The sequence below is a fragment of the Cavia porcellus genome, unplaced genomic scaffold, assembly GCF_034190915.1.
Source record: "Cavia porcellus strain 051 isolate PalLab524CR breed Dunkin Hartley unplaced genomic scaffold, mCavPor4.1 scaffold_23, whole genome shotgun sequence".
In the NCBI taxonomy this organism is placed as follows: domain Eukaryota; kingdom Metazoa; phylum Chordata; class Mammalia; order Rodentia; family Caviidae; genus Cavia; species Cavia porcellus.
In genome coordinates this window covers 32,676,328-32,685,503 of record NW_026947506.1, presented here as the reverse complement: position 1 = coordinate 32,685,503, position 9,176 = coordinate 32,676,328, and the positions used below count along the sequence as shown (strand labels likewise).

At 46.7% G+C, this 9,176-nt stretch overlaps 1 long non-coding RNA gene across 1 annotated transcript; it reads left to right on the top strand.

The window, feature by feature from the left end:
* The first annotated feature begins 13 nt into the window (after nt 1-13).
* On the top strand, nt 14-8,177 carry LOC134472482 (uncharacterized). Its single transcript, XR_010042325.1, has 3 exons — nt 14-1,373; nt 1,972-2,049; nt 2,191-8,177. It is a non-coding gene; the product is annotated as an uncharacterized LOC134472482 (long non-coding RNA).
* Nucleotides 8,178-9,176: the final 999 nt, after the last annotated feature.

Below are 9,176 nucleotides of genomic sequence, written 5' to 3'. Positions count from 1 at the left end.
AATAGAGAGCTCAGTTTTTGCCAACAAGCTTGCTCTCTGCAGTTATTAGATTCACGGGGGAACTATTATTACCCTGTTTCTGACAACAGATGGTTCCATCCAACATGGTAGCCACAGCCTTTCTTCTCCCATCGGGCTATTCGGTGGAGGACACGACTATTGAAGGCGCTGACAGAGTCCACAAATCATTTAAAAATGGAAATTCGCATGAAGATATGATGTATCTAAAAAACCCGTACCACGCAAAACTTCAAGTTCAACAAACTTTTAAAATCTATAACCAGACAATCCGTTTAGTTTACGCCTTAATTCCCCCTTTCCACTTTTGGATTTTAGATGCGTCTACTGACGGGGCGTGGGGTAAAAGAACGGACGACTCCAAACTGTACAAGAAATTCGCGGCTAGCGAGAGACGCCGGATACAACTAGAAAGAGGATATCTCCGCTCAATACAAAAGCGAAGGCAAACGCTTCATTTACTTAGGCTGTTCCCAGTTGTAACTCGGATGCGCCCGCCCCCACCCTGACAATCACTATGGTTTGGTCCGAGGGAGGCCACCGCCCTACTCGCCGGAAGTGGGTGAGACGAGAGTGGTCACGTGGGTCTGGGCGCCTGCGTTTAGAAAGGCCCCGCGAAATACTGGGCAATCTGCCTTCTGTAGCAGGGGAGATTGTACTTGTGTCTTTTTCATACTGAGCTATAGCTCAGCCCTTTTTAAAAAAGTATTTTGCCAAGTCAGTAAGATTCCCAGGCGAGGCTCGAATTTGGACTTCTCCAGCCTTAGCCTTCTAGGGTCCCAAAATTGTAGACGTGCACCACCATTCTCGGTTTCTGTTTTGCTGAGCTCAAGAGCAGCTGCTGGTTTGTTTTAATCGTGCTACAAGGGGCGTTAGGGGAGTTAGTGCGTAGGAGGGAAGCAGAGATTTTGGCTGGGGAGATCTGGAGTTCTGGAGGTGGGCTGCAGGACAGTGAATGGCCTTCATGGCTCTGCTTAGTGATTATCATTGGGCTGGGAGTAGCTCAGATACTTTCGGGTGGTAAAAAGCATGTTGTTGACAAGCGGAGATCCTGGAATTCATCTCCAGCACCAAAAAATGTAAGGTAGTATTGAGAAATATGAAGTGAATGTCTTTCATCAGATCAGTGGGCAGCACTGGGAGGCCGGGCTGCCTGCGTTGGCGGTGTGGGCGAGGGAGACATGGCCCTCAGCGCTCTGCGGGTAGGAGAGAACCTGTCCAGGCGATTGATCGAGGGCAGGTGAACAGGAGGAAGACAGGTTTGGGAGGTGCTTGGCTCTTTGCAGAAAAGCAATGTGAACACACAGACCCCTGGGACAGTCGCATTGGAAGCAGGAGGCGGGAACTGAGCAAAGGTAGGTGGGCCTTGGCAGAAGAGTTGCTGGTGTACCATTACTTTTTGGGTTCCTTGCTGATGCTCATCCTAGGTTGATATACGCCCTAGAGACTATGTAGCCAGCTCTTAAGGAAGGTGGAGCATCCTCACCCGTCTTCAATTTGCTCGGAGTATTAAATAGAAGTAGTGTATTTGGGGCATTTCCTGAGTGCCTCTCCTGAACTGCCACTCTGGTTGGGAAGACAGGAAAATGACGTGAAGAAATGATAGAACTGCAGTAGGACAGTGATGACAACGGATAGTGGACTGTAGCAGGGATGGTGCAGGCCACCTCTGCAGGGGAGCAGAGAGGAGGAGGTGCTGTCCAGCTGGGACCTGAGATGCTTGTAAGGAGCCAGCAGTGGGAGAATGGCACAGGGCTGGGGCTGCCTTTCCTTAGGGGCATGGAAAGTGCAAAGGTAAGGTCTGCTGTCAGTAGGATTAAAGAGGAGGGAGAGGGAGGGGATTAAAAAAAGAGAACATGTACTAAACAAGTGTAGCAGCTCCCCATGAGGATTGAATGATTATGTACTCCAAACGTGTTAATAAAAATAAAATAAAGACTCATTTTTTTGTAGTGTTTGAATCCAACCATGGATTCCTTTACAGACCAGCAAAAGGACATTTAAAAATGGGAAGTAACCACAAATCAAGAGGTAAGTGTAGTGGCCTATGCTTACAATCTCAGCATGAGATTGAGGCAGGAGGCTCTCCAGTTAGAGGCCAGTGAAGGGTACATAGCAAGACCCTTTCTCAAAACAACAGCTGAATGTGGTGGTACACACCTGTAATTCCAGCATTCTGGAGCCTGAGGCAGGAGGATCACCAGGAGTTCAAGACTGGGGCTACACTGAGTTCAAGGCCAGACTGAACTACCTGCAAGACCTTGTCTCAAAAAAAGCCAAAAACAATAAAACACAAATCAAAGCTGGGCATGGTGGCTCACACCTGTAATCCCAGCACTCGGGAGGCTGAGGCAGGAGGATCATTTTGAGTTCAAGACCAGCCTGGGCTATAAAGTGAGCTCAAGAGCTGCCTGAACTGCCTAGACAGACCCTGTCTCAAAAAAAAAAAAAAAGACCCAAGACAAAAGCAATGTTTCCTGAATTCTGTCATAGAGCCTGGGAACTTTCTAGGGAAGCTATGCAGGGGTCCCCTGAAGTGACCCTCTTGGTTCTATTTTCTGTAGCAAGCCTTTCCCAAAGGTTAGGTTTGATGAGAATGAAAAAAGAAATGACCTCCTGAGGTGAAGATTGGCAAGTATGGGTTAACTGTACAGCTAAGCTCCCTGAGAAAGTTGGTTATGACCTCAGCTGTATATGGGCACAACTATAATGTCAGTGAAGCATAACAGACTTGGAAAGTTCCACCAGAACTGCCCCCAGCCCCTTGACCACTGTTCACTCCTTTAACCGCTGCTCTGCTTTTGTAACTCTGCTTTGTGCTGACCTCTAATGAAAATGAAAAATCATCCTGTGAGGAAGAAACGACATACAAATAGAAATGAAGTTTTATTCAGGGCCCTCAGCAGGACAGGAGTCCCCTGTGAAGACGCTGGCAGATACAACTGCTCTTTGCTCCTAAATTCTGGGTCCTGTTGGTTCTGTTGGGGATGCTGTTCATTTTCCTGCTTCAGGAGGATCTGTGTGGGTTGGGGATTTAGTGCAGTGGCATAAGAGCCTGCCTGGCAAGCACAAGGTCATGAGTTCAATTTCTGGTACAAAAAAAAAAAAAATAGGATTTGTGATGAATGTTAGACAATTGAGCCTTCACCCTAACTTGCTTTGTCTCAGAAAAATAAAGTGCCGGCATTGAAATCCTGTGATGCTCAGCAGCAGTGGAGAAGTTGGGGTGGTTGTACAGTGTTGGGGGTCCCTTGTAATGTGGTCTATCCTCATACTGTCAGAGGACCAGAGCCAGCAGGGTGTGCAGAGGCTGTTGAGTAGGGGCCTAAGTAAAACTTCAGAGGTCTCTGTGTTCCTATGGACATGAAGGCTGCAGGAGGACCTGACATCATCCAGCAGGACAGGAGGTTGGTTCTGAGGCTCCTCTTGGCTAGGGACCCCCAGGCTCCCCAGCCTTGCCATGTTATGCCCAATCATTCTGCACCTCCTATAAGCATCTTACCTGTTTGTTTCTTTCCTGAGGGTCCCGATTCTGTTTTTCCATCAGAGAATTGCAAGTCAGTGCCTGTACCAGTCCTACTAAACTACAGACTATGGGATGAGGCCTAGGCATCTGTCTAGAATGTTCCGCCATGTAGTGCTTATGCTGACTGGCTGGTATTAGCATTGCTGTTGCATTCTGATATTTCTGCAGTAGAATTATAGTCATGGTTTATTAAACTACTGCTATAGATGAAAAGAGAAGTAGAGGGGAGAGTATGTCTCAGATAAAACTTGGACTGCTGAGTTATTTTTAGACAGGGCGCCAATGTAATTTTTAGAGTTTAGTGTGTATGCATGAGGTGGCCAGGAGAGAGAGATACATACACTTATGCATAAATTGTGGACAAACTAATGAAGCTTTGCATGGTATAGAAGACAAATTTTAAAGAAGAGAAAATCTTATTCCAGTATAGTCATGCATGCTCTGTGGAGGGAGTAAATTCTGCAAAATATGCCCTGGGGCAAGTTTGTCATTTGGGGAACAATATGTAGGACTTCCACAAGTGGCCTAGTGACTGTGTCATCAGGTGATACAGTTACGAGGGATTACCATTGTATATGTGGTCTGTCATGCATTGAAATACTAACTTGTCACACATGACTGTATTTGAAAGCATATTTACTAGGATACAGAGACTAAATGTCTGTTTTGTCAAATAAGAATCCAAACAACTCTGATGTTGCAATTGTAACTGAAGGTGAGCAAAGTTTCCTGGCCATTGACCTTGTACTGTAATGATAGCTGCTTCCTCCCACAGCAAGGCCTTTCCTATCTGTGAGGGTCTCCAAGGGGATCCAGGGCCTGGAGGAAGCTGCCCAGTAATTCACAGGATATTTGAAGCTCCCTGAAATCCGAAGCTCCAGAACTGCAGGGAGCATAAACATTTACTTCCTGCATGTTGCATTCACTGACGTGAAAACCTCATGCTTGGTGTGAGTAGATGAGACACAGGTAGGGGATAAGGGTACAGACAACCTTTACACACAGCACAAATAACAGGCTCATCAATGGATTGCAGCAATGAATCAAAAGTAAATTTAGAGCCCAAGTGTGAAAGCTACCCAAATGTCCCCCGATAGACAAATGGCTACAAAAAATATGGAGTCTGCCCATGCACTGGGCTATCGTTTCTCTCTTGAAAAGAAAGAAACAGACATCTGCACCAGTGACAGATCCTGAAGACATCGCACTCACTGAAGTGAGACACACAAGGACAAATGCAGTTTGGTCCACATGACGGCAAGGCACATGAGGGGCCCGAAGCTATCCATGCATAGGGACACAAAGGAGAACAGTAGTCACCAGGGGCTGCAAGAGGGGACACATGAGTCAGTGTTTCATGTGGGTAGAGTCAGTTCAGGATGATGAAAAACTCTCAGACGTGGGTGGTGGCAGTGGCTGCACACGAAGGCAAACAGTTGTGTGCTACTTACGACATCTCTGCCAACCAGCTCGGGACCACGTACAGGAGGGTAGTTGTAAGGGATGGTGTCATGCAGTGACATCATGACCTTGTCAATTGGATAGGGTCACTCTATAATGTGAGCATAGTGACAAAATCAACTTATTACAGAAAGCTAAGTCAGATTAAAAATGAGCAGGCAGTCTTCAAGGGACCAGGCTCTCAAAGCAGTCAGTGCAACATTGAGACACATCAAAACTGTGGCTGGAGACGGGAAGAGAGCCAGGCCTGCAAGCCTCCCTATAGACAGCAGCTTGAGATCGTACTGTAAGCATCACCACCTGGTCCAGTGAGCCTAGATAAGGCGTCACATGCACAGGTGTCCTAATCCAGACTCCTATCCCTTTGAACTGCCTTTGACCTTTCCATGTTAGAAGTTAAAGATAAGCTGAAGTTAGTGATGCCCACCGTATACCCTCACTTCGGGCCTTGCTTCCCTATTGGATTAACAGTAGCTACTATATTTGTAACCCCACAGGTTGGCCTCAGGCTTTCCCAGAATGGTCTAAGATGTGATCATTTTCACCTATAAAGAACTCCAAAGTCCCTCAATGGCACCCACTTTCAGGAACCCTCCTGTCACTCAGGAGCTTTCTCTCAACAAATTTTTCCTACTTTTAACCTCCTTTGCCCTCATATCCATTCTCTGATTATTGAGAGACACAAACTTGGCACATCTGACACCTGACGGGTTGAGAGTCACTTGCCTGTGAAAGCTGACAATAGCTTTTTCAGAACATACCCCATCATGAAGAGTGCCTTAAGGCTCTCAACCCTATACTTTAAAATGATACAAACTAACCAAGCATGGTACGAATACCTATAATCTCAGACCACAGGAGACCCTATTTGAAAAACAAAACCAAACAAATGAAACAAACTGCTACAAATCAACTGGGAGTGGTGGCATAGGCCTGTAATCCCGGTGGGGAGGGGGCCGCAAAGGCCTAGACGGTCACCTTCTTTCTGCATCACCCTCCCATCTCATCCCACCTCCACAGAAAAGATCATATTCTGTAGATTTTCCACTTAGTATTTTCTAACCTGTGGTTTCATACCTATAGTACAAAAGTGTTTCAAATTTCTAGGCCAATGGTGATACAGTTGCTCCGGCACTTGCAATGTATAGTATCAATCACTAGGGGGCTGGGGATTTAGCTCAGCGGCATAAGTGCCTGCCTTACTAGTAGGCAGTCGTGAGTTTGATCCCTGGTACTGATAAAAATGAAAAAGACAAAAAAAAAAAAAAAAGTATCAATCACTAATAGGAATTTTGGGCTGGCTTTAGGTGACCCATAGACTCAGGATGGTAGGTACCAGTGGAAGTATATGTCCAGATGTCCTTAACTAAAGGAAGATGAAAAGGAAGCCGGTCCTCAGTGGAACCTTCAGTAGGCTGCTTGGTAAGGAGACAACTCACCTGCCACCCAGCTCTTAAGGAACACTGGAAACTTCTGGTCACTTCCTTCACTGTTGAAGAGAGCCTGCTATGAGCCCTGAGCTCACCATTCCTGGAGGACTCCAGTGCAATCCCTCTCCAGAGACATGCAGATCGCAAACCTTGGTTCCACCAAGCCCCCTGACATCCAGCAATTACTGACTCACCTGAATTGGAAATGGTAACAGCACCTGAGGGGCCACAGGATTATAGTTACACCAAGGTGTGATCATCACAAGAAAAAGTGACCCAGATGCCTTCTGACTGCTGAGGTGAGGCATTCATACTCTGAGGTCCAAACCAGGCAGAGTTGCTGCTACCCAGGTCCTCCCTCAATTGCTGCTTTGGGACTTTCAGGACTGAGGCCCTCTCCTCTGCCTGGTGACCATTCTTCTTCCTCTTCCCATTCACTTCCCAGAATCTTCTCTGTGGCAGGCACAGTTCTGTTCCCTAATTTTCTTCCTCCCAGGGACTCCCTTGCCAGGTCACAACTTAACACTGAGCGCTCTTCACAGAGGATCTAGTCATCAAGAGTTTCTTGGGCTGGTACATGAACGTGGGGGCCTCTGACATAGTGAGGTCCTTCTCCCCTGAGCTGGGCTCTTTGTGGCACTGTCCAGGGCGCAAAGGGTCCCAGCCCTACAGTTACTCCTATGTCCCTGCTAGGAACTGCCACCTCACCTCCTCCCCCCACCAAAAAAAAAACCCTCCAGACCCTTTAGGACTCAGGGTCATCTTCTTTCTGGGCCTTGGCTGGGCCTGCCAGGGTCCTCAGTGAACTGAACACAGATGACAGTCTCCCTGCATATGGTCTCTCTGGCTGAGGCTGCATGAAGCATCTGATCCTGCCTCTGAGTTTTCAGGGAACCTGTTTTCTCTAACTTTAAAGACCCCATTCTGATCCAAGTGACCTCAATGCCTAGTCTCAATTAGATCCTTGGAAGAGCCATCTGAGGAGAAGGGAGTCTGTGAGCCTGGGCTGGCAGGGACACGCTAGATTGGCACAGATGGGAATGGGAGAGACCAGGGATGGGTGACAAGGAAGACTGGCTGGACACGAGGGTGGTGTCATTGCAGGTCTTCATTCACTCTGGAGTTGCTTCCCTTTCCAGATCCAACCTTACGCTCTTGTGCGCTGGGTGTGGGACGGAGATCGCACCCTCATTCCCAGGACCCTGGAACCCTGAGGACAATGACCTCAAGGTGTGTGTGCGTGTGTCCCAGAGTTCAGACAGCATTGCTGTGGTATATCTAGAGAATGCAGGGAGGCTAGGGGAGGCTCCTCTCATCACCCTCCCACCCTGTCCACTGTCCACACATCAGGAACCAGCCCAGGCCGGCCCAAGGTTGGCCTCTCCCTGTTCCCCTCACAGCCAACCAAACTGACAAGCAGACAACACAAGGTGTGACAACTTTGGAGTGTTGTCTTGGGTGCTAGGACACTGCACAGACTTCACACACACAATCTCAGAGGGATTGTAGGGATTATTTAATTCAGAGCAATGGAGTCCAAATGACACTGCAGATTAAATGCTGATTTCTGTCCCCAGTGAATACCCACTAGACATAAACTTCTATTTCTCCTTCTAAAAGTTGTTTCTAGGGGCCAGGGATTTGGCTTAGTGGTGTAAGTGCCTGCCTGACAAGTGCAAGGTTGTGAGTTCGATCCCTGGTACCAAAAGAGAAAAAAAGAAATAAAAGTTGTTTCTGTTTGTCATTTACTGAGGGGGTATAATCCCTTAGGGATATCATTTAGAATTTAGTTAAAGTAAATGTGGAATGAGAAGGTATAAGGTAGAACAGGCTACATAAATGGAACGGAATTAGCCCATGTGTTCTTCTTCCTTCACATCCACAGTGTGGCTTAAGCACACCTGGGGCATCTTCCTGTCTCCTGTGTCACCACGTCTGGAAGAATCTCTTCTCTTGAATAATTACCCATCTATGGGCCAGGCATATCAGCAACACAGTGCCTGCCTGTCAGACACAAGGTCATGAGTTTGGTCCCTGGTACCAAAAATAAATATGTAAATTATTCACCTTCAAATTTAGGGTCATGGGTATCTGGCAGAATGATGGCAGATTAATAAACATGGGTTCCAGGAAGGCAGTTTGCCATTTAACACATTACAGTATGCATTTGTGCAGATGAGTAGGCCAAGACAAACTGTATGCGATCAGCCAAATTTAGGAGCAAACATGTTGATGACATAAAAGGGAATGGGATTATGGATTAAGTATGTGTTTCATGGTCATGATGTTGACAGATTTACTAGTTGTGTTTATAGTGTGGTAACAAGTGCAGATGTGAAGGGAAAAAACTGAATGTGACATGAAACATGCCATCTTCTCCAAGGGTGCTCTAGTCCCCAAGCATAATCACCTCAAGTCCTCATTGTAAAGCATGAAGCTGAGTCTAACCTAAAGCATCTTAAGTGATTTTTGGAATGAGGTACAAAAATTCTATACAACTGGAATTGAGGCCTCAGGTCTGGAGTTAAGAATGAAGATTAAAGTTGGATTTGTAAGCTGAAATTAAGAGTTGGGAGTGAGTTCATGTGTCACACTTCATCTAAAAAACTGACCCCATGAAACCTGACATGGTCTCTCTTCCCCATTTCTAGATTTCTGGGCCTGGGCAAGACGAGCCATTTCAGCACAAAGACCATGCTGACACTAACCATGGTCTAGGGGTGGGTTAGAAAGCCTCTTGT